Genomic DNA, 26,435 nt, shown 5'->3' with positions numbered 1-26,435 from the left:
TAAGCCAAACACTTTTTTTGGACTGAACCCTTGAGTTTCAACCCCATCATCATATAGATTATGGACTCCCTCAACCACAATAAAAATTTTACCTTTTTTTTTTCTCCTAAGTATCCCGGTCTCTATGTCCTACCCAATGGTTCGATTAAGAGATTTGTGAAGCTTGAGATTCAAGGTATCCTAATGTTCAATCAGTTTCTTTTTTGGATATGGTTGAATGGCCTTGCCCTTATCTTTGTTGTTATCCATTTTTTTAGCTCACGACATTGATTTGGTCGAAGTCATCTCTAAAAAAACATAAAAGAATCAACCAAAATAAAAAAAAAGGTAAAATATGTTTTTGGGATATTTTATATATAATAGAAGAAAAGAAAACTATGCTAAATGAGGTTAATGCAAGGTTAATTAATATATGAAAGTATATGGGAGAAATCAATTTCACAAGAATTAGGATGAAAACCATGGACATTAAGGCAATATGTGGCAGGTGGACTTCCTGGGAGTTATGCAGATCACCTACGTACATAGTTTCCTAGGTGCCCACGCAAATGGGTAGTGCGGGCTTAGGCAGTTTTGACCTAAGGAAAAAAACAATCCCCTTTTTGATTCAATATTCAGGTTTCGGGGGTTTGATACAGGTGTGTAAGGACGCTAGATGTGTTTTAGGGGTATTATACAGCTCTTCTCTAGTGTTCTCATGGACACATAAAAAGTGTTAAGTTTGTGAAATTCCAAATACTTCCCAACAAGACAATAGCACACACACATAGACTTTACACCTCTATGTTGAACATGAATACACTTCACACTTTTAGTATTGTAGAATGCAAATAGCCAATGACCATTAGATTAACAAAAATGATAATTTCCCCTTAAGAATGACATCAAACAATCTATCATCGGGAAAATTATGCATTTTTATCAATGGGGCTACTTATACTTAACCCAAGAGTTAAACTCATACAAATCAATTCAACAAAGGTCATAGTCAACTAATCATATTAACAAAACACCACTAATTTAAGCCACCATTTCCACTCCTTAGAAAGCATTTTGACTCAGGTCATCACTTAATAAATGTCAAAACTATGATCCAAGATCAAATAAATAAATGACTGCCAAAGATCATGTCAAGAATTACTTATGAGAATTTCATCGAACACATGACATGCATCATATAATGAACACTTAAGATAATGAACATGACACTTAAGAACATTCCAATTCACTTCATTCAATTCTAAACAACCATAAACAAACTTTTCATGATGGATTTGGATTCACATATTCACAAGAACCCCTACATTCTCCATTAAATTTCTAATAAAGAGAAATTTTATGTGTGAATCTTATCAAACACGCAGTGGTCATGAAACTGGGTACTTAAGAATTCACCCAAATTTTATGATAAATGTGACACACATTCTAAATAGTCAACAAAATAATAAGTTTATGCCACAAACATCCCAAATAATCCAATTAATAAAAAGAATTTAGCATATGAGAAGATTCATCATTCAAACACAAGAAAATAAAGAAAATTTTTAAAAGGAACTTACCAAATCAAGTACAAATTCTAAGGAATGAAAAGAGAATGGTGAGATGGAGGTCACTAGAGTTGTAGTTGATGTTGTGCACATGTGCTTGTTAAGGGATTTTAGAGAATTGGGTAAAGAGGAAAGAGAGAAAATTAGGTGAAGTGAGGAAAATAAATTAGGTGAATGTGTGGTGTGGTTTGTCAATTTATGTTGATATAGGAAATAATGGGAATCTAAAAGATTATTCGTTTACCAGGTTAGGTAAGCCCCAAAAAATAGCAAGTAAACTTACCTTGACTAGGGGCTAAAACTAGTGATGTTAAGAATATTTGTTTCCTTCAATGGTCAACTACAGACACAGGTCACCCATATGCGGCCACAGGTGACCCATTTTCCCAAAAAAATTTCCCTTCTAGCTTGCTTGGCACATGTGCCTTGACATGTATGGGCATGTCGGCATGTGCACTAGTAGGTGCCTGTATATGGTCAAAACATTGTGCAAAGGTAGCATATTTTGAATTTTCACTTGCATTTACCAAGATAACTTAAAATTAGTATCCAAATAAATTTAAAATGACAAAAAGTAACCTTGGGTTGCCTCCAATGAGTGCCTTAGTTATCATCATTGCACACCATTATTCTTTCATCAATAAGTATTCTAAAAATGCAGATCCTCAAACTTTGTTGCATTAGGTACACCTACATAAAAAAATCTTCAAACTTTGACCGTTTACCATGAACCTTCTCTTTTTGTGATCTTCTAACTTAATAGATCCACTCAAATACACATTCACCCTCTACAAAAGTACCCAACCACTTAGATTTGAGTTTACCTATGATTAGGTTTAATGTCAAATCAAAGAGTAACACTTTATCTCCCTTACAAAACTCTCTTTTTGAGATCTTATCATTGTGAAACTTCTTCATTCTCTACTTGTATAGTATGAAGAACTCATATTCCTTAAGTTAGAATTGGTGTAACTCATGTATTTGATCCCTTCTAGATTTGGAGGTAATCTTCTAATTCATATTCAACTTGCATAAGGGACATAATGACTCATGCTCAAACTCAATGAAAATGTGACAAGCCTTTTTGAACACCATTTGAAAAAACCAAAGAGCATTGTCTAGTTGTGTTGCTAAATTTGTGGGTCTAACATTCATGGTTTTCTACAAGATAAACTTGATTTGACAAAAACTTGATTTGACAATTTAAAACCTCAACGTGGCCATTTTTTTGGGGATAATACTGGGTATCAAAACACCAAATACCTGATTATAAAAGTGTAAGCCTCCATCCTAAGGATTTCTTGAGGAGTACCAGACCTTGTAAAAATGTACTTCCTCAAGAAGAATATGACACTCTTTCATTGTTTGTCCAAGCAATTGCCTCTATCCCTTTTGATACGTAATCAAAGACCACAAATATGAACTTGTTCTCATATGATCTCATAAAAGTGATGATGAAGTCAATGCTCCACACATCAAATAACTCTATTTTGAGGTTAAGTTTTAAGGGAATCTTATGCCTCCTAGGAATACCTCCATGCATTTGAAATTGAGTACATAATTTAACCAAGTCATAAGTATCTTTATAGAGAGTAGGCCAATAGAATCTGCTTTGAAGGACTTTTGTGCCCATTCTAAAACCACCAAAATGGCCACCTAACAGCGATGAGTGGAAATTCTCAAGTATATTCCACATCTCCGACTCTATATAACACCTACAATCACTTTATCCTCATACTCTATACATAAATTAGGTTTATCCTAATAATATTTCTTCACATCATGAAGGAATATCTTCATTTTATAGTGATTTATATCATCAGATTGCAACTCAATTACAATATAAGTCAAATAATTCACATACTATGGCTCTACACTCCCCAAAAGTGACATGATTATTTCATCAGGAAAGGTTTCATCAATATCAGTTTCACCCAACTTCTCATTATTAGACTCAAGCCGGGATAGATGGTTTGTCACTGGATTTTTATCCATCAAAATCAAATTCTTAAAAAAGCAAGATTTACCTAATCAATCAAGGTTTAGCATTGTTTTATCCTTCAAATACCAAAGACCCATATGGTTGGTGTAAATAATGACTTTTGTACCTAACAAATAGGCCTTAATTTTTTTCAAAAACATAGACTATGGAAAGTAACTCTTTCTTCGTAACCATTTAGTTGTCTTTTGCACTATTCAATGACTTACTATCATGAACATTGGATGAAAAGAATTTTTTTCCATTTTCCCAACACAACAATTTTTTTTCCATTTTCCCAACACCGCACCTAATGCCAACAAACTTGTATCACATATTAATTCAATAGGTAATGCACAATCTTGGGCAATAATTATATAATCCAACACAAGTTGCTCCTTGAGACAATTAAACTATCTCACAAAATCACCATCAAATTCAAACTCCACTTTATTTTTATGAAGCTTACACAAAGGTGAGTAATCTTGGAGAAATCTCTGATGAACCATCTATAGAACCCAACATGAAGAAAATTCTAACATATTTCACAGAGATAGAAGTGGGTAACTTAGCAATAACTTTAACCTTTACTTGGTCAACATGAATGCCTTGACTAGAGATCATATTCCTATGCACGATACTTTCTTTAACCATAAAATAACATTCTCCATATTCAAAACAAGATTTGTTTCCAGACACCATTCAGGATCTTTCAAAAGTGTTCAAGGCATAATTCAAATGTGTTACCAATAATGGAAAGTTGTCCATTATGCATGGTATCTTCAACCATATCCAAGAATATAAACAACATGCAACTTTGAAATGTAGTGAGTGCATTACATGGCCTAAATTACAAGCATTTGAAGCCGAAGATCCTGTTAGGTCATGTAAAAATAGTTTTCTATTTATCCTCCAGTGCAATACAAATTTGAATATAACTGAAATTTCCATCATGAAAATAATATCACCCATAACCCACCAACTAATCAAGCATTTAGTCCATGAGTGGCATGAGGAATTGGTTTTTTTCAATCCAAGAATTTGACTTTTGATAATCCTTGAATACTCTCAAACCCATGACTGGGGCAAATAGGTATAAAATCATTGTTCTCATGTAGGGCTATCATGATACTACCTTTCTTGGGAACACATTACATCGAGCTTACCCATATGCTATCTAAAACTAGGTATATAACACCCATATCCAACCACTTAATTATTTCTCTCTTGGCCACCTCTTGCATTAGTGAGTTCAGCCTCTATTAAATTCAATAATAGGCATGGAATCAACTTCCAATTTAATCATATGGTTTTAAATACCGTGAGAAATATCAATGATGTCTGCTACGGTCCATCTTAGAGCTCGGATGAATGTATTCACAATTGGTTTCACAGCTAATAGATATTCTATAACAATAATGGAAAAAGTGTTATTCTTACTCAAATGATATAGTAAAGATGTGGAGGCAACAACTTAAGTTTAAGCTAAGGTGGTTTAAGATTGGAGTTCACGCATAAAAACCAAAAGTAAACTAAGGGGAATATTAAGAACCCTAATAAAGCCTCCTCCAGTGTCTTTCCAGTCCCAAAGGTCATCCAAGGTGTATATAATAACATAACAGTGTTGTATATATAGTTGGAACCAAGAGATCATTTTGAAACCATGGGCATGCCATGCTAATTAATTGGCGCAATTGTAATGACTTGATTTTGGTCATTTTTCTGAAAAAATTATTTCTATATGATTTGACCATTTAACCCCTACCCGTGGTTTCCTTTTGGTATTTTTGGGGTGTGGGAGTGATTGACAGAGTTCTCGATGAGTTTTGATATGATTTATGTGATATTATGGTTTTGGTGGCTTAAGAAGCCTTATAGTTGACTTCGATTAACATTTATTGATCAGTGTATGGGATGGAAAAATGGACTGCGCTACTAGATACAAAACGTCAATTTTAAGGTAGTAACATAACTGGTTTGGTTTTATGGATTTTATATCTCTTTACAACCCTTGGTTTGAAAAGTTGTGAATTAGGTTTTGGGGGTCGACTTTATGGAACTAATGTTTTTTAAAAAAATCTAATACCTCCATGGAGTCCAGAGTATCAAATTTAATAGGTTAGCATAGTTTTTTTCCATTCGCGAGATTTTGTATGAATCCCTAGGGGTCTGCAGAGACTTGGAAGTCCCAAGTCTCGAGTTGGTGCACCACTCAGCTGGCACACTCACATAAGTGATACTTTGGTCGCATATGTGATTCAGCAGATCAGACCAAGTGTCGCTTATGCAACATATTTATCGTGATAGCGACTCTGCATAAGCGATGATAAGGTCTTCTATGCGATACCTTCCCTTAGGCAAGGGATTGCATACATAGCACCTGGTTGGTTAAGCGACCCAATGATTGCGTATGTGATGCTTCGATTCCTTAAATACCTATGTTTTGTAAGTTTTCACCATTTTTGAGACTTGGAGCATAGGATTTCATATGTTTTAGCAATTTCCTCCATTTCTAAGCATGGGTAAGATCCAAAATACCTATTTAAACTTCTTTCCTTCAATTTTAACATATAAATCTTGTAAAATGAGGATTTAAAAGTGAAAATTAGGGATTTTGTCTCTGAAGGCCTAAAAATTTTATTTTTCCCATTTAAACCCCAATTTTAACCCATTTTTACTTGGATGATTTTCTTATCTTATAATTATCACTTTTCTCTCAATTTTATCTTCAAAACAACTCCAATTCATAATTTTAAAATTGATTTCAGAGGTTTTGCTGGTAAAACTTAAAAAATAGTTCTTTCAACAATTTAGAAAATGTTTATAACTAATTTTTTCTTGGGTTTTTAGTTGTATACTCCTAACAATATGGGAAACATGTTTCAAAAATAAAATTACAATTTTACCCTTCTTTTTATAAAACTCATTTGGGTGTCCATTTTGACCCCGACTGAAAATTAGGCAATATGAATAGCGTTGGCTTTGTTTTGATGCATAGGTTCTATATTTATATGTGTTAGTTGATTTTAAGTCTGTTCATGGGATTAAGGAACAGGATTGAAGTGCTATATATAGCTTTGATGATGAGTAGATGACTATAAGGGACCAGGTTCCTGGATGTTCAAAGCAACAGTACAGCTGGCATGCGTCTGCACATTTTTGTCCGTTTGTGTAACAAACTGGCAGGTGCTTCTTGTACCAATTAGGAAACCTAGTCCAATGATATTTTATCCTTAATCACCACTCATCTATAAAAGTAAAAAGATATTTCTTCATTAAATTATTTTGGTAAATACTTCAACAAGCTTAAGAGAGAAGAAAAGGAAAAAAACTCAAAATTTTAACACTGATCAAGTTCTTAGTGAGTGTGTGAGCTTAAATAGAAATTGTTCTTGAGTCAACTACTAATTTGTAATTGAACTACTCATGCTATAAGAGTAGCATTTTCTTTTGTCAAGATATGTTCTTAGGTAGAGTTTCCTAAGCTTGTTGTTGGTTAGAGTTAACCAGTTTTTTAGAGAATCTTGGCATAGGTGTCAAGGTGTGCTTGTAATAAGAGGTATTGCAATAAGGAAGAACCTAGATATAGGTTCATAGTTAAGTCTATAATCAAGTGGTTGGTTTAGTGGACTGTTTTGAGCTTGTGAGGGTAAGCTATGGTTTTTCCTTCCTTGAGTAAGGGGGTTTCCATGTTAAATCCTTTGTTCTTTACATTTTCTACACTCTTTTGTGATTTCTAGCTGTTTACTATTCTATTGCTTGTGATTGACTTTGCGGGACCTGGTCCCTAATAGTGTGGTTGCAACCCCCAAGGGTTTTAACATTTGGTATCAATGCCATAACACTCTTAAAGGTTAATACCTAGAGTGATTTGGTTATCATGGCTGCTCCACTTAATCTAGAAGAAGGGAAATCTACCACTAGACCACCTAGACTTAATGAACAATATTATGGGTGGTGGAAACTAGGATGTTTGAATTCATTATGGTTGAGGATAGTGAGCTAATGGACATAATTCTTGATTATCCTAAAGGTCCTATTAAAGAGGTCAAAGAAGGAGATGTTATATGGATGGTTCTTAAAAGCAGAAGAGAGTACAATGATAAAGTCTGGAAAAAGATTGAAAATAACCTATGAGGTCAAGAAACTGCTTGTTTGTGGGATAGGTCTTGATAAGTATAACAACTCTCAGGTTGTGAAATTTCTAAGAAGATGTAGGACTGCTCATGAAGGTACTGATGATATGAAATATTTAAAAGTAAACATGCTTACTACTCAGTATGAGACCTTCACCATGAAAGAAGGAGAAATAATCCCAGAAATGCATTCAAGATTCACTTCTATCACAAACGAGCTTCACTGCCAAAGAGAAGTAATTCCCTAGTACAAATAAGTGAGAAAAATTGTTGGTGTTCTTCATGAGTTGTGGGAATTCAAAGTGGATCAATAATTGAGGCAGGTAACCTGATGACTCTCACAAAAGATAAACTTATTAGAAATCTAAAGACCCATGAGCTTAAGAAGTAGTAGGGGATGGAGAAGAAGGGAGTAAAAAGATAAAAATCCCTCGCTTTGAAGGCTTCTCAACATGATCCAGATGAAGATGACAGTGAGTGGACTATTTGGAAATAATAATTATTTGAGCCATTAAAAGAGCAGTCAGTTCCAAAGGGGAAGGAGCAACGACAAAAAAAAAGACAATATTGAGGTTTGTCATAAATATGGAATCCCTGAGCATTTCATTAAGGACTGTACCATGCACAAAATAGATTATCAGGATTACCTCAAGACTGTAGGTGACAAAGGAATAAACAGGGACCAGGTTTATGAAAATTCATTAAGAAAGGCTGCAGCTGATTAAGCAGTAAAGCAAGCTTTGGGAAGATGGGGAGACTCTTCTAGTGAATAAGACGAAGATGAAAAGAATGAAGATGTTTCCATGCTTACTGTGGAAGAGAGTCCAGTTATCTATGAATCCTTGTTTGCCTTCATGGCCAACACTGAAAATGGAGAGAAAAAAGAGGTAACTCTTCCTAATATAGAAGAAAATCTAGATAACTATTCTGGTAGGAAGATAAGGAAGCTTGATAATGTGTTAATAGACTCTATGTGTGAAATAACTACTGAGAAAAATCCTCTAGAGGTGAACGTTGAAAATCAAGAGGTGGAATTTTTTGCCTTAACCCTTTATGTATCTGAAACTAAAGAAATGGTCACTAAATTAAAATCTAAAAATCTAAATTGTATGAGCCAACTGAAGAAGGTGGGTGACTTAGATGGAAAAGAAAAAAGAGAAGCTTCAAAGCTTCAGATTGAACTTGAAGTGAAATTGAAGGATTCTCAAAACACCTTATGTCTACACTTCACAAAAATAAAGAGTTAGAAAATGGCGTGGTCCATTTAAGAGAAGAGCTTAACAAGTCTCTTAAATAGACTACATCTTCACAGATCCTTTATAATTTAACCAGTCAACGTACACATAATGGTTAGGGGCTTGATTATCACAGAAAATCATAACCTCTAGGTTCTAGAAGAAAATTTGCTCAGGATGCTAGGAACAAGGCTCATAGACCTTTATATACTCATTATGGATGAGATGGCCACACAAAGGAAAATTGTTAAAGTTGGATTAGAGAAAAAATGAATGCTATCAAATATGTTCAGGAGGAGAATTCACATCGTTAGGGTTTCAAGCCCTTGAGAAATGCAAAAAGGAATTTTATACCTAGATGGACTAAGAAAGATCTAATTACACCATTGTCTTCCTACTGGGAACTCAGGCTTAAGTGGGTTCCCAAATTAATAATTGATCATTGGTATAGGTTTTGAGAAAAGGATTGTAGTCGGGAGGTTTTCTATGATAATGTATGAGCAAGGCTTAATTTTTGAAAGTCTGACTGTGTGCTCTCTCAAGGCACTTCAGGTGAAGGTTTCCTATTGTGGGAAATTTCTCTCAGGGACCTGGTCCCTAGGAAATTCATCTCAAAATAAGAAGCTTTTATTGTGTGAAAAAAGTCAAGTCAGGGACCTGGTCCTATGACATACATTAAAAATAAACTACAGAACAAAAAGGGTGTGCAAGGGCAAAAGGCAAAAATAGGATTTATCTAATGAACCTAACCTATCCTCTGATTTAGAGTTTGTACTCAAAATTATCTATACTTAGGAGACAGGTATCCTTGATAAGGTAGGTGAATTTTGGTCTAACTTAGCACCATCCCTTTTCCGGTTTACACCCATGAAGACAACTTTAGGAGAAAATAATTAAAGCAAACAAAAGTTGAGGATTCACTCAAGAAGGAGAGCTACCTGGTCCTGTCTCTCAGGTTAGTACCAAAATAATGAGCCTTACAAATTCATAAAATTTCTATTTAAAAAGGTTAAATTTTCTATCCTATATGAACAGAAGATATCAGTCCATGGCAAATGTAAAGAGTCACACCCTTTACAATAGTAACGTTAATTTAAAAGGGTACCTCTTAAATGTGAAATAGTCATCTCGTTACTTATAAATTCAAATCCTCTTATTCTCTTCCCAAATAACTCAGAACATTATTTTGGTCCTTTCCTTTCCCTTCTAAAATTCAAAATAGCTGAAATCTCATCTTCTTCAAGCCCCATAAAAGAATAATCTTCTGATCATCCTCAAGAGTCACAAAGTATACCTATCAATACTACTCTTAAAATTCCCAAAACCCTATGTGAATAAATTTCTATTGACAATTTTGCATCCATTAAAGTTCTTGTTAAGTTAACCTTGGAAGATTTGAATTAAGGCCTCGAATCTCCATTTAAACAAGGGCTCTCTCAACTAGAAATTCCCTTATCCTGAAATGAACCAGAGTCCTCTAATGTCCAACAAATTCCTGTTCATTTTGAAGAATTGGTAGGTTCTAAAAATTCAAAAAACCTACTAGTAACTGGATCTTCTAGTGGATCTGAGTCAAAATTCATCTTTGCCCAACTATGTGATGATGAACTTCTTGTAAAGAAACATGGTCCCATTAGCAACATAAACTTGATATGTGAGAATTTTCTTTTACATATTTTTGATCCAAATAAAGGCTCTATAAGTATTGAAGAGCAATCTGTAAGGGAAAAAAATAAAGTGATACAGAATAAGGAAGTAGTATTACCTTTAACTAAGGAAGATGAAGAGGATGAGGATGAACAACCTCTATATTTGAAAATGAATAGATTGAAGGAGAGTAAAGGAAAGGGAAAATTATTGACACTAGTGTGCAAGGCACTATATCCTATTCCACTAAGGGATCTGAACAAAAGTTGCTAGTTAATGCTATGAAGGAGAGTAAATCTTCAACCACTAAAAGTAAAAGACTCAAGAAAGTTGTTGTAGTAGAGGAGGAAAATTGTGAAGTTGTGGAGGCTAGTGAAGATAAGTATACTGATACTGATATTGTTATTGGAACTAAAAAGAAAATACAAAAAGTTCATATTGCTGAGAGGACCAGGTCCTCCGGTCCAAAGTCTGGTAGTCCTGTTGTAAGTAAAAAGAAGTGTACTGCTGTCTAAAGAAAGAAATTCCCTAAGGGACCTGGTTCCACAATGATAAAAATTGATGAATAGAAAGAACTGAGTAATGAATGAAAGATAAAAAGTGAAGAGGAAGAAAATAAAGTTTTCCCGAAAGAAGCAAGGAATGCTGTCTTGGAAACCTCAAAAAGTGATGACTGAGAGAGTGTTTGATCCAAGGATCTATGAGAAACAAGGGATGGTAGAATTGGTAGAATATGTGAAGCACCAACATTGGCTTCACCTACTTGAAGAATCATCTCCCATGATATTTGAAAATAAATTTAGAGAGTTTTACTATACCATGGACTTCTCAAAAGATGGACTAACCTTAACTGCCTAGGTGCAAGGAAAGTCTATCTATCTAGATGAAGAAGCACTGGGAAAATTTTAGATATACCTATTATGGGAGTAAAATCTTTTGTGAAGGAGCATCCTACCACTAAATTTTTGATTGAATCCTTAAAAGTGGGTAGAACTTCAATAGTTGCTATGAAAAAGAAGTTTTCAATTAGTTGAGTTTCAGCTAGTATTTTAGTTCATCATCAAGGTTCTATTACCAAGAGAAGAAAAAGGAACCATTTCCTCTAGGTTGACCTGTTCCTGATAGAATGCTTGAGTAAGTTTGAGTTGATAAGCTTACCTGTTCTTATGATAGAGCACATGAAAAAGGTAATCTATGAAAAAGAAGAGAAGTATGGGATGCCTTATGAGTACTTCATAAACAAGGTGTTTGATCACTATGGAATAATTTGGACAAAGAAAACCCCAGGAACAATGAAACAAAAGTTTAGTCTGACAACCTTGGTGAAGAATGAGTACATGGAAGGGAAAGTAGGAACTGTATCTCACGTATCAGAACTGTTGGCTTCTAAAGAAAGTCTAAACAAATAAATAGAGAAGTTGAGGATCATGTTAGAAGCAAAGGACACTAAAATAGCATACTTAACACTACAACATCATAAGTTGTCCTCAAAGGGACCTAATCACACTTAAACCCTTATAGTAGAAAATGAAAAATCAAGGCCAAAATTGAAGAGTTAACTGGTGAGATGAAAGGATTGAATGTTGAAGTAATAACTCTCACCAAACTGTTGTTAGATGCTTATGTTGCTGAAAATGCAAGATTGGAAATGTTAATTAAATCCTACTCCCCAAAACCCCTCTTCTACTTAAGTCCTAATGGGTCTGTCTCCTGTGTTAGTTTCTGGTCTTTGGTTCTCTTGTGTCATTTTAAAGACTTATTTATTGTTTTTTTTGTTCTATTGTATTGGTTCTTAGTTTCTTAACAATGAATGGATGAATTCTGACTTGTATGCTTAATCTATTCATTCTAGTAAAACTATTTATCATGTTAGTATTGCCCTAGTGGCCATGAGTTAAATAATCAGTACTTACTTTACTCCTAATTTATTGTTATTCATTTTCAATGATGGAAAAAGGGGGAATAATCTTATGTGTATCTCATGTGAATGTCCTATGATAGGGATCAGGTACAATATTGTGTATTAAAATGCAGATGTGTGTTATGGCATATTGATAGGGGGAACTAAATGAATGAATGACTTGATGAGTTGACAACAAGGGACCATGTTCTTGTGTTACATGGTGGTGAAAGCATGATGGTAGGGGGAATATTCATCTTCAGAGTGGTAATCACACTAATTATATATGATGGATGAATATTAATGAACAAGGCTCTATGGTTAGTTTTTCATCATCAAAAAGGGGGAAAATTTCTAAATGTAGTTTTGAAGATGAGCAAATAACTACAAGCAACCAGGTCCCTAGATGTTCAAAGCAACAAGACAGTTAGCATGCGTCTACATATCTTTGTTCGTTTGTGTAACAAACTGGCAGGTGCTAAACTGGCAGGTGTTGCTTGTACCAATTAGGATACCTAGTCCAATGATATTTTAGCCCTAATCATCCCTCGTCTATGGAGAAAGAAGATTTTTCTTCATCAAAAGAAGATTTTTCTTCATCAAATAGTTTTTGCAAATATTTCAGATAGCTTAAGGGAGAAGAAAAGGTAAAAACACAAAATTTCAACACTACTCAAGTTCTTAGTGTGTGTCAGCTTAAATAAAATTGTTCTTGAGTCAAATACTAATTTGTAATTAAACTACTCATGCTGTAAGAGTAGTGTTTTCTTTTGTTGAGATAGGTGCTTAGGTAGAGTTGCCTAAGCTTGTTGCTGGTTAAAGTTAACTAGTTTTTGAGAGAATCTTGGAAAAGGTATGAACGTGTGCTTATAATAAGAGTTACTGCATGTAGGAGAAACCTAGAGGTACATTCATAGTCAATTCTATAATCAAGAGGTTCGTATAGGGGACTATTTTAAGCTTATGAGGGAAAGCCGTGTTTTTTCCTTCCTTGAGGAAAGAGGTTTCCATGTTAAATCCTGTGTTCTATACATTTTCTTTACTCCTTTGTGATTCTTGGCTATTTACTATTCTACTACCTGTGTGACTTTGAGGGGCTTGGTCCCTGACAGTGTGGTGCAACCTTAAAGGGTTTCAACATAAAGTCTTTTAGACCAGTTTTTGGCATTTGAGGTAGGTTATGGCTTAGCTTTCTTCAGACTGGACTGGATACTTAATATTGGTACAAAATCATGTTGAGGGTATGGGAATAAATCATGAAAATGGCTAAATTATTGTGTAGTGCCCGTGTGGGAGCCTATATATTGATGTTATTTGGTAATTTTGGAACATTATTTTCTATGTATAACTATGTGGGGTCCTACATAATATTATTGGCCTTTTGTACGTAGAGATTAGTTGTAATCTTGTTTGATGAGAATGTGTAATGTGTTATTAATGTGACTTTTTAATCTATTTCATTTTATTACCATATGAATTATGTTGGATTCATGGATGGTGATTAATGAGTGTGTTTTGTATCACTTGGTTTGTATATTAATCGGATATGGAATTTTTCATTCTTGTTAGTTTTGAGCATTACATTCTTATATCATATTCATTCATAAAACATTGATACCACCATGGAAATACTGGAAACACTGGCTTTTTCTGATAGAAAATGTGATATCCTTAAAATCCTCTACTAATGTATGTGTTGGAGAGGCATTATAGATATTGGTTGTATACGGGTTGACGAACCCTCATAGGTCCTACATTGGGAAAATTTTGCTCCGTAGGTGTATGCAGAGTTTGTGCAACAACCTCGAGTATCATCATCATTATTATCATCATCATTATTATCTCCATTGCATTTGTATTTACTTAGTATTTTTCTATGATGTATTATTTTTCCTTGATGTTATACCTGTCTATGTGTACTTCTTCCTTCAAATTTGTATCTGTGATATATGTTTACTTGTATTTTCTCTCTCATATTATTATGGTGTATGTTTAATTATAGATTTATTAGTAGAGACAGTATGGGATACTATCTGGGACATATTTTTGTTGTAGGTGATGTGCCCTTAATGTGCATTTTGTATACTTTATTTTCTACTTTCCTAAGTTAGCTTGTGATACCTGCTGAGTACAAGTGGACTATACTGACCCCTACTGCACCCATTAGGTGTAGATCTAGGTTTGATTGCGCCTCAGAGAGTTGATTTAGGCAACCATTAGAGATTTTTAAGGTAGTAGTTGATTTGATATATCTGTAGTTGACTACTGCCTTTTCTTATTTAGATTATGTCTTTATTTTTATTCAGAGACAATATTGTTCCTATTTTGGATACCTTATATACTTTTGATCTCTAGTTGTACTAGTTATTTTTTACATTGTTACACCAAATTTTGGGAAATGGTTTGATATTATTGACTATGTATGTTCATTTTTATTTACTATGTATGTTCATTTTTACTTTATTTGAATATGGTTTGACTCCTCTCTAGGAGTCTTGCCATGGATTTTGACTCAAGTTTTCCCAAATCATATCAAGTTTGATGATATGCTTATTTGTCAAGGCTTGCCATGACAAGTTCCACCATGACCCTTGGTTTTTATGTCATGACAAATTAGTATTAAAGAAACCAAACTCATTGGACTTAATAGTTTAAGAACAGGATATCTAATTGAGTCTTGCAGATTGGTACTTTGATGTTCGTGTCTTTATTGGAGAGGCTATAGGATGTCTTTAGGAAATTTTCCTTATTTTGTTTATTACATGTGGATTTGCTTTATACATTGGGTTCTAAGTCTTACTTTACTCTTTTAAGCGAGGAATGTGATGACTTAATCTTGTAAGGTTAGAGCTGTAGAACCTTCATCCGAGTAAAGAGCCCAATCTAAAGGGCAAGTTGTGTGTTATAGATGGGTTTATGTTAGTGTACGTGCATGAGGATCTGCCTTATCTAGAAGTAGTGCTAGGGGACTCTCTCCTAAGCCTCAGGTTAGGCATGTTAGGTATGTGGGTCCTACTTCGGTCCCATTAAGTTCTTCTACCCCAGTCTTAGAGAGGTTTTAGTTTTCCTTTTGACCTACTTGGAGAGTTCTCCTTTGGGTGCTACTGATGTTCCTCTAGTTTTGAGTATTGTACCTCTATTTCTGCCAAATTTTAACTATGGTGCTTCTCCAGTGCTTAGTAGGGACCCTCTAATAGTACCTACTTTATCTTTTGGTACTCGAAAGTCACTCAGTGTGGTCCCTCATTCAATATCTACATCTGAGTATGGTGTTCCAAGGTCGGGAGTTTAGCAACTTAGCCTTTCATATTAACCATGCATCCTCCTATTGTGAGTACAATTATGTCTTCTGAGGATCAGAAAATATTAAGAGGTTCACTCATTTGGGTCCCTCTAGTTTTAGTGGTGCTATGGGTGATGATGCATATGAGTTCTTGATTGACTATCTTTAGAAGTTATATGACCTGGGTTTTCTTGAGTTACATGGTATTTCATATACTACTTATCAATTGAGAGATACCACTAGAGATTGGTGGAGGTCAGTTGTTGGTTACAGACCTCTTAATTCTTTTGAGATGGGTTGGGATTAGTTTATTTGGGCCTTTTTTAGAGGTTTATGCCTTATAGTTTGAGAGATTAGATGAGAGATAAGTTCAATCACCTAGCAAAGAGATCTATAACTATTTTAGAGTACGAGGAACACTTTTATACATTGTGTAGGTATTTTATGCTTTTATTGCCACTAAATTCGAGAAGATTTGAAAGTTTGTTAAGGGGTTGGGTGTTTCTCTTCAAATTTCTACAACTCAGATGTTGGTGTATAGATCTTTATTTTAATGTATAGTGGAACATGTTAATATGATTGAGAGTATTTTTTGGGCATCACATTTGCATTGTCTGGGAGAGTTTAGAGGTCACACTTCTCGAGATAGGGTTCTAAAGGTTTTTTTAGGTATTATGGTAGATCCGTGCTTGCAGCATTATAGAGTTCAGGTAGTGTGTCTGTTGGTTTAGAATTTTTGGGTGGTCGTAGCAATCCAGTTATGCCTTTTTTTATTAAGTCAAATCATAGGGTATGGTATGTGTGTGATGAGACTAGTGATCCAACCAAGGACTTTTCTCACCATGTGTTTAGGGATACTCTTATTTTAGCTGTGAGAGATAGGGGTTCTACTAGGGGTGCATGAGGCAGCATAGTAAATCCTATGGTTTTAGTTGAAGGGCTATTTAGATAATCGGTGGCCATAAATAGTGCGATGATGTACCGCTAGACAGAGGCAGGGTTTTTAATACTATTATCATAGGTCTTATCACCATTTATTTTAGACCTGTATCTGTATTATTGATTTGGGATTAGCTTACTTGTCAAAGGTTTGTATGATATGCTTACTTGTCTAGGGTTCCTACGACAGGTGCCATCATGACCCTTAGATTTTGTTTTATGACAAATCGGTATCAGATCAACCAGGTTCATTAGTCTTAATAGTGTAAGAATGATGTGTCTAATAGAGTCTCACAGATTAGAACATAGATATTTGTACCTATCTTTGAGAGGCTATAGGATATCTTTAGGAAATTTTCCTTATTTTGCTCCTTACCATTCAGATTTGCTTCATACTTTGTGTGTTAAGCTATATTTTAATATTTTCTATGTAGATGGTGATGAGTAGATCTTGTGAGGTTTGAGATGTAAAGCCTTTATTTGAAGAATGAGCCTAGTCTAAAAAGTGATTTATGAGTCATGTACGAGATTGAGGTAATGGACAGGCACATAGATCTGCCCCATCTTGGAGTTGTGCAAGGGGACTCTCCTATGAACCTCGTGTTGAGCATGTTGGAGGTATGTGCCATTTTTTTTCCACCAAATTCTTCTAACCAGACTTAGAGGGGTCATTGATTCTTTTATTTACCCATTTAGAGGGTTCTTCTTTAAGTTCGTTTGGTGTTTCCCCAATTTGAGTACTTCACCTTTGACTATGCCAAAGTCTGCTTATCGTGTTCCTCTGGCCCCGAGTATGTATCCTCCAGCAGTACCTACTTCTACTTTTGGTACTCCATAGATTTTGAGTGTTATTTCTTCTTCAACAGCTGCATCTGAGTACGGTATTATGAGATCATGACTTAAGACCTCATCTATGTTACCTTCTCATATGGAATCTTGGCCATTTAGATTCATTATGCCTCCTCTTATGGGAAGAATAGTTGTGTCTTCTGAGTATCCAAAGAGGTTTGAGAGATTCATTTATTTGGGTCCTCCTAGATTCAGTGGTTGTGTGAGTGAGGATGCCTATGAGTTCTCAATTGACTATCATGAGAAGTTTCATAAGATGGGTTTACTCAATTAAGGGATGCTGCTACAGATTTGTGAAGGTCACTTATTTGTTACAGACCTTTCAATTCTCCTAAGATCACTTGGGCCCATTTTGCTTAGTCCTTTTTAGAGAGGTTTATGCCTTACAGTCTAAGGGATTGGATGAGAGATGAGTTTGATCACTTAGAGCAGGGCTCCATGAATATTGTTGAGTATGAGTCACACTTTCATGCCTTGTATTAATATTCTTATACCAACATTGCCACCGAATCTAAGAAGATTTAATAGTTTGTGAAGGGGCTAAATATTTTTGTTCATCTAGCTACAACTCAGATGGTAGTGTTTAGAGAATCATTTTAGAGTATAGTGGATCATGCTAAGATGATTGAGGGTGCCTTTTGAGTATCTCAAAGAGGCACTAAGAGAGTGATCTATCTGTGTATGTTTAAAGGTCACACTTCTCGAGGTTGGGATTCTAGAGGTTTTTGGGGTTATCATGGCAGAACCATGCAGGTATCCTTGCAGAGTTCAGGTAATGGGTTTTCTAGTTTAGAAGTTTAGGTTGGTGGTTCTGGTTTAGTCGTACTTATTCCTATTGAGTCAAGTCGTAGAGCTTTCTATATGTGTGATGAGACTAGCTATTTGGCGAAGGATTATCCCCATCGTGTGTATGAGCTACTCCTCTTTAGTTATGAGAGGTAGAGATTCTACCATAGGTGTGCAAGACAAAGGTAGTGGTTTCAGTGATCGTGATTGTAAAGCTACTCAGGTAGTTGGTGGTCGTGGATAGTGCTGTGCAATACCAATTGGATTAGAGGCATAGGTTTTCTATGCTGTTATCACATTTATTGTTCCTATATTTTGAGATCTACATCTGTGTTATTTAATTTAGGATTGACTTTCTACTGTACTTTTGTATATTTTTCTTTTAGTTTTGATTCTATTCGTAAGCCTCTTTCCATGCTTATTTGTGTATCTATACTTATTTGTGACTTTTGCCTGACATGAGACTTTGGTAGATTTACTTGTCTTAGATATGGTTGATGTCGATGTTATTTTGGGTATGGATTAGCTGGCTTCTCACCATATTGTCCTAGATTATTATGTGAGGATTATGACTTTAGCTCTTTCGGGTGTGCCAAGGATAACATGGAAGAGCACTCTTTATTTAGGTCCCAAGAGGGTCATATCATATGTTCAAGCTCATCAGTTGGTTGGGAGTGGATATTTATCTTATTTGGTTTATATTCATGATACTAGTGCTGCTTCGCCTGCTTCTTTAGATTCTATTCATGTTGTCCATAAGTTCATGGTTGTGTTTTTAACTGATTTTCCAGGTATGCCTCTGGATCATGACATTGAATTCTCTATTAATGTTGAACCAGGCACCAAACCCATCTCTATTCCTCCTTATAGGATGACCCCAATAGAGTAGAAAGAATTAAAAGATCAATTGTAGGAGTTGTTTGATAAGGGATGTATCCAACGTAGTGTATCTCCTTGGGTGCGCCTTTCCTGTTTGTGAAGAAAAAATATGGTTCTATGTATTTGTGTTTTGATTATCGATATTTGAACTAGGCGATAACCAAGAATAAGTATCCTCTTCCTTATATTGATGATTCTTTGGACCAAGTTTAGGGTGTTGCGATGTTTATGAAGATTTATTTGAGATCCGGGTATCACAAAATGAGGATTAGATAGTTTGGATATTCTTTGGATATTTCAAAGATAGTTTTTCAAACTCGATACAGTCATTATGAGTTCTAGGTCATGTCCTTTAGGTTGACCAATGCCCCAGCTACATTCATGGAGTTTATAAACTGAGTATTTTAATCGTATATCAACTCTTTTGTTATTGTATTTATAGATGCTATCTTGGTTTATTCCAACAGTTAGGCCAATCATAAGGAGCATTTGGGAATTGTGCTCAAGAGAATGAGGAAAGAGAAGTTGTATGCTAAGTTCACTAAGTGTAAGTTTTGGTTGGAGTCTATCTCATTCTTGGGTCATGTGGAGACTAAGGATGGTATTATGGTCGATCTGGTAAAAATTACAGTGGTTTGTGATTGGGCTTGAGCTACTTTTCCTATCAAGATTTGTAGTTTTCTTGGTTTAGCAGTTTACTACCAGTGTTTTGTTGAGTTTTTTTCAGCTATCACAGCTCCATTGACTAAGTTGACTTAGAAGAAGATTTTCTTTCAGTGGTCTGATGCTTATGAGTTGAGCATCCAAAATCTCAAGGATTTATTTACATCAACTCCTATCTTGACCTTGGCTATGGAGGGCATGGGTTTTACCATCTTTTGTGATGCTTCAGGTGTTGGGTTAGGTGTTGTTTTCATTCAGAAGGGTAAGTTAATTGCTATGCTTCTCACTAGTTAAAGCCTTATGAGAATAATTATCCTACCCATGATTTAGAGTTATGCATGGTTATTTTTTATTTTAAGTTTTAGAGGAACTACTTCTATGGATTTTATTGTAAAATTTTCTTGGATCATCATAGCCTTTAGTATTTCCTTTCCCAATGAGATCTTAATATGAGGCAACACCGTAGGCTTGAGTTTCTTAAGGATTATGACTTGACTATTCTATATCATCTGGGTAGGCTAATATAGTTGTAGATGACATGAGCCGAAAGTCGACTAGCATGGGTAGTTTGCACATCTTTTGACCCAGGAGAGGACTTTGTCCTTAGAGGTTCAATCTTTGGCTAACCAGATGGTTAGGCTTAATATTTTGACACCTGGGTGTATCTTGGCATTTTTGGAAGCTAGGTCTTTTTTTATGGAAGGAGTATTTGCTTAAGTTTACTCAGTTGGCCAGGTATGCACCTAATGTGGTATCTGATAACAGGTCTAGAATGAGTAAGTTTGTTTCTGGTGTAGCTGATAGTGTGGTCAAGGAGTGTAGGACAATGTTGATTAAGGAAATGGATTTGTCTAGTATTATGGTCCATGCTTATCAGATCGAGGAAGAGAAAATTAAAGGGAAAGAAATAGAGAGTAAGATAGCTACGATAGGTAGTTTTAGTTTTGCTCAGCCAGGGCCAGAGGGTGGTAACCATCCGTAGCTTCATCATAAGTTTTCACCCCTAGTTTCGTCTTTAGCTAGTAATCCAGTACCAAAGTTCAGGAATGACAGTTGAGATGGGGCGCCAGGCTCCAGGGCCCAGGGTAGTGGCAACTGTGGCAGTACCCATCCGTTTTGTGGTGAATGTGGTAGGAATCATAAAGGTGTGTACAGAGCTGGTAGTGATACGTATTTTGAATTAGGTGAGCCAGGCCACAGAGTTAGAAAATGTCCTAAGGTTGGTCCATGGAGTAAGAAAAATCATCCTCCAACTCCAGTAGGCCTCCCAACTAAGTAGGGCGCCACTTTCAGTGCCATCAGTGGTCAACACCAGAACAGACTTTATGCACTCCAGTCTCGACATAATCAGGAAAGTTCTCCTGATACGATTATGAGTACATCAAAGGTATATCATATTCTTGTGTATGTTTTAATAGACCCCAAAACTTTACTTCCTCTTAGTAACCCCTATTTAGTTGTCGAGTTCAGTTTAATCTCAAAACTTTAGCAGAGCCTTTTTCAGTATCTATGCAAGACCCTGGAAAATTCTAAGCTTTACTCAGTCCGTTAAAGCTTGAAATGAGGTCCCAAACTTAGAAATTTCAGCTAAGTGTTTATACTTAGAATCATTTTTATCCTTCATAAGTTGGCGATCCTATTTTACGATCCTTATGACCTTAAAACACCGATCCTTGGATTGAATCATGATCAGGTGGGTCAATATGTCACTCTGGGTGAGTTTTGGATATTTTGAACCTCGTTTGAATCATATTCAGGTGCACAAAATAGTGGGTCGATGTGATCTCGATGCGTTGGATCGCCTATCACATCGACAGATAATTTTTCCCCAGATTTCAATACAATTCAAGTGAACCGATGTAAACTCGATGCGGTGCATTTGTCATCGCATTAATGTCATCAACGCAATGCATCGGTTTGCACATTGCTGGGCACACATTTTAGTCATTAAAAGCCCGCATCGAAAGAGGTAATTGGGTCATTTTCCACCAATATTCAACCCCAAAGAATGACATTAAACCATTTCTAGGACAAAAATACTCACTTTCTCTCAAATTTCTCTCAAGAAAAAACCCTTGGGCTTTTGATTTCAAATTCAAACTTCAAGAAATCACTGTCAATCTTCATGAATTCATTCATCAAGGTATGTCAGTTGTTCATCCAAGGGTTTCCTTCTATCCATGGAATTCAAGAACCCCTTTTTAATTACAAGTTGGCTTCTTTCATGAAATTCATGTTGAATGTGATTGTATTCATGATTATGATGTTGGTTGGGTTTAGAATCCATAATCAATTACAAGTTTAATGAGAAATAAATAGCGTGTGTGTGTTGCTATATGGTTTCATGTTAAAAACCCTTGAATTTATGAGTTGGGACTTTGATCATGATGCTTGCATATTGTAGTATAGCCGTATGTATAAGTTATGCTCCCCAAGTGTTTGACGAATTGTTCATGTAAGTTAAGTAATGAAATCATTCCATGTTAATATGTATACAAATTCATGTCATGCAAGTGTTTGCTAAAATGCCTCAATGAATGAATGGTCACTAAGTGACTATTTATGATGTCTTCAAGATTGTCCTATGATTTACAATTTATGCAATCAAGTCCTGGGGGTATCTAATACCCGACAATCTAGTTGTTTACCTAGATTTATAATAGTTTTAGAATAGTCTCAGTGATGTCACATACAGTAGTATTAAGTCAGTTACAAAACTCAGTGTATTCAGTCAGTTAAAAGAATTCAAAGTACTCAGTCAATCAATAGAACTCAGTGAATTCAATTTAATTTAATAAGACAATATGATCAGTAACACTTAAGTCAAACCTAATACAGTCTAGAAATTAGTTCAGTGGTTATTCAGTTGGGAGTAGGAATCAGCACCGAGCGAACCCAGGGATGGGGACATTTCTGTCAGTAAAGGGTTTGACCCTTAGTTGCAATCCCTGCGTTACAGAACTACATTCCCAGCTTAGGTTAAGATGTCTTCCTGCCAATCTAGGATTGATACATCTCGTACGAGTTTTCCTGCTAGAGGGGGTTGACAAAAGGTCTTCCTGTCAAAGAAGGTTAACTTATAGCCATTGTCAGTATCCCTTGGCAAGGTGCTAACACCCTTACAACTGGGGTCACAGATTGGACCCCAACTTAGTCATACTCGGGGTATGTCGGTTAGATGATACCTCCCACAGTTTCAGTTTCACATGCAGTGTAAAACCTCAGGTCAATTTTAGAATCAGGACTGTCAGATACAGTCACCCATCTTTGTATAAAACTCAGTTCAATTTTACAGAATTAGGACTATCAGAAATAGTCACTCAATTAATAGTAATACAGTATCAGTAAACCCAGATATTAGGCATTCAGTTTTCAAAACTCATTATCCAGTGTTAATGAAATCACAGATATAGTATACATAGTTATATGCATGGCATTGCATAATTAGTATCTACAGCAGATTTAGATATACATGTACTCTCATTCAGTTATATTCATGCCATTCAGTCAGTTATTATTTATGCATATGAACCCATGCATTTAGCCTTACCTCACCTAGCATACCAGTACATTCAAAGTACCGATGCATACCTTTCTTTTGCATTATGATGTCTTATATCATAGGTTCAGACACACTGGCTCCTGGCCCTACTTAGCAGCCCAAACATTCAACAACAGCTTTAGTGGTGATTCCTTATAGTTTGAGGAGTAAGTATTATTTCAGTTTATCAATACTTTAGTAGTCGATGTTAGTTGGGGGCTTTTCCCATCAACTTCATATTTAGACAGTTCAGTTGGAGGCTCTTCAGACAAGATTATTTTAGACAGTTATTCAGTTTTTAGATATAATTGTCAGATGTATAGTATTCAGTACTTACATATCAGTATTTGATTTAGTTTTGAACCTTATGGCAGTTTAGCCAAATTTCCTAATTTTACAATATTATTAATATTCAATAATTGCAGCAGGTACCAGTCATGGCTTAGCTTGTGGTCCTTCAGGATTATGAGCACCGTGTGATGTCCGGTGTGTAGACTCGATACATTATAAACTTGTTAACAAAGCCTAAGGTTTAACAGAGTCCTTGGAAGTCTGAAAGTTGCATCTAGTAGAGTCTTATACATTGGTGTGTAGTGCACCACACTTATGCACAAGAGGCTATGAGGCATTTTAGGAAAAGTCTCCCTTCTTTCAGTATTCAGATAGTGCAAGTAAGCATGGGCTCAAGTTACAGACCCAGTCTAATACTTTTCTTACTTTTGTTTAAAGAACATGCCTCCTAAAAAGAACAACAGAAGGAGAACAGGAAATCAGCTAGCATCTCCGCCCATTGAGGCAGATCCCCTGGACGAGCATATCTCCTATGCAGAATTCAAAGCAGTTTCCACCACTCTAACTCATTCTGTGGCAGCCCAGAATGAATGCCCAGCTGCCATTCTGGAAAATTCAATGGCCAATACTGTTGTAGTTAGAATTTGGAACTTCACCCGAATGAACCCTCCAGCCTTTATTAGGTCTAAGTCAGATGAGGACCCATAGGAATTTCTTGAACAGGTGAAGAAAGTCACAGATATTATGGGGGTGAAAGCTAGTGAGAGTACTGAGTTGGCCGCATATCAGTTGCAGGATGTGTCTCACTCATGGTTCAAGCAGTGAAAAGTAGAGAGGCCGCCGATGCAGGGCCCATAGATTAGGAGGAGTTTTCTACTGCTTTACTGGACAGGTTCTTCCCACTGGAGTTAAGGTAAGTGAAGGTGTTGGAATTTATTAATATGAAACAAGGCAATATAACAGTGAATGAGTATTCTCTTAACTTTACTGAGTTGGCCAGATATGCCCCTTATGTGGTAGCAAATATCAAATATAAGATGAGTAAGTTTGTTTCTGGGGTGTCTAATAGCATAGTCAAGGAGCGCAGGACCAAAATGCTGATTAAGGAGATGTACATATCCAGGATCATGGTCAGCAAATAGAGGATTCTAAGAATAAAAAAAAGGAGAGGGAAAATAAGAGATCTAGAAAAGATAGCTTCAACTTCACCCAGCCTAAGTCAGAAGGTAGAAATCGTTCTTAGTTCCACCTAAAATCTTCAGTTCCATCTCTATCCTCAGCTAGTGCTCCAATGCCAAAATTCAGAGATGGCAATAAAGATAAGGCACCAGGCCCTAAACCCCAGGGTAGTGTTATCAGTTCCCGAACAAATCTCCTTAGCTAGAAGTATGGTAGAAACCATCAGGGTATCTATAGGGCTGGCAGTGATGTATGTTTTAAATGTGGCAAAACAGGCCATAGGGTCAGAGAGTGTCCTCAGTTGGGTTCGTAGAGTTAGCATAATCATCCTTTAGCTCAGTTTGGTTGCCCAAATTAGCAGGGTGTCGCTTCCAATGCCACCAGTGGGAAATACCCAAATAGGCTTTATGCACTTTTATCCAGATAGGATCAAGAAAGTTTTCTTAATGTGGTCACTGGTATGTTACAAGTTTATCATTTGTACATTTTTGCTTTGGAAGATCCAGGAGCTTTTTTATCCTTTGTAACTCCTTATATAGCTTTTGACTTCAGATTCAGTCCTAAAATCCTAGTAGAGCCCTTCTTAGTCTCTACCCTAGTGGGTAAATCTATCATAGCCCGATAGGTATGCAGGAACTATTTGGTTATGGTATCTCAGAAAGTCACTTTAGCAGACCTAGTAGAATTAGAGATGATAGATTTTGATGTCAATCTCAGCATGGATTGGATTCATTCATGCTATGCGTCAGTTGTCTACAGAATAAAGTTTTCCATTTTCAGTTTCAAAATGAACCTATCCTTGAGTGAAGGGGTAGTACTTCAGCACTTAGGGGTCAGCTTGTTTCCTACCATAAGGAGAGGAAAATGATATCTAAGGAGTGTGTTTATCATCTCGTTTGAGTGAAAGACTCTAGTTCAGAGAACCCTATTCTTGATTAAGTTCCAGTAGCATGTGAATTCTCAGATGAGTTTTTCGAAATCTTCCAAGAGTCCCTCTCGAGCAGGAAATTGACTTTGGAATAAACCTTCTTCCAGATACTCAGCCTATCTCTATTCCTCCATTCAGAATAGCCCTAGTAGAACTCAAAGATTTAAAAGAATAGTTGAAGGATCTCTTAGATAAGGGATTTATCAAGCCCAACATATCCCCTTGGGTGCACCAGTTCTATTCGTGCATAAGAAAGACAGTTCTCTTAGAATGTGTATAGACTAGCATCGGTTAAATAAAGTCACAATCAAGAACAAGTATCCACTTCCCAAAATCGATGACTAGTTTGACCAACTTTAGGGTGCCAGCTACTTTTCTAAGGTAGACCACAGATCAGGAAATTATCAGCTTAGAGTCAGAGAATGTGACATTCTGAAGATAGCTTTCAGAACTCTATATGGCCACTTCGAATTCTTAGTCATGTCATTTGGTATTACCAATGCTCCAGCAGCCTTCATGGATTTGATGAATCATATGTTCCAGCAATACTTGGATATGTTTTTCATTGTCTTTATTGATGAAATTCTTGTCTACTTCCGTACTGAACATGATCCTGCAGAACATCTCAAAATAGTCTGACAAACTCTCAGAACA

This window comes from Capsicum annuum, chromosome 11 (genome assembly GCF_002878395.1).
Source record: "Capsicum annuum cultivar UCD-10X-F1 chromosome 11, UCD10Xv1.1, whole genome shotgun sequence".
NCBI classification, from domain to species: domain Eukaryota; kingdom Viridiplantae; phylum Streptophyta; class Magnoliopsida; order Solanales; family Solanaceae; genus Capsicum; species Capsicum annuum.
This window is presented reverse-complemented; position numbering follows the sequence as displayed.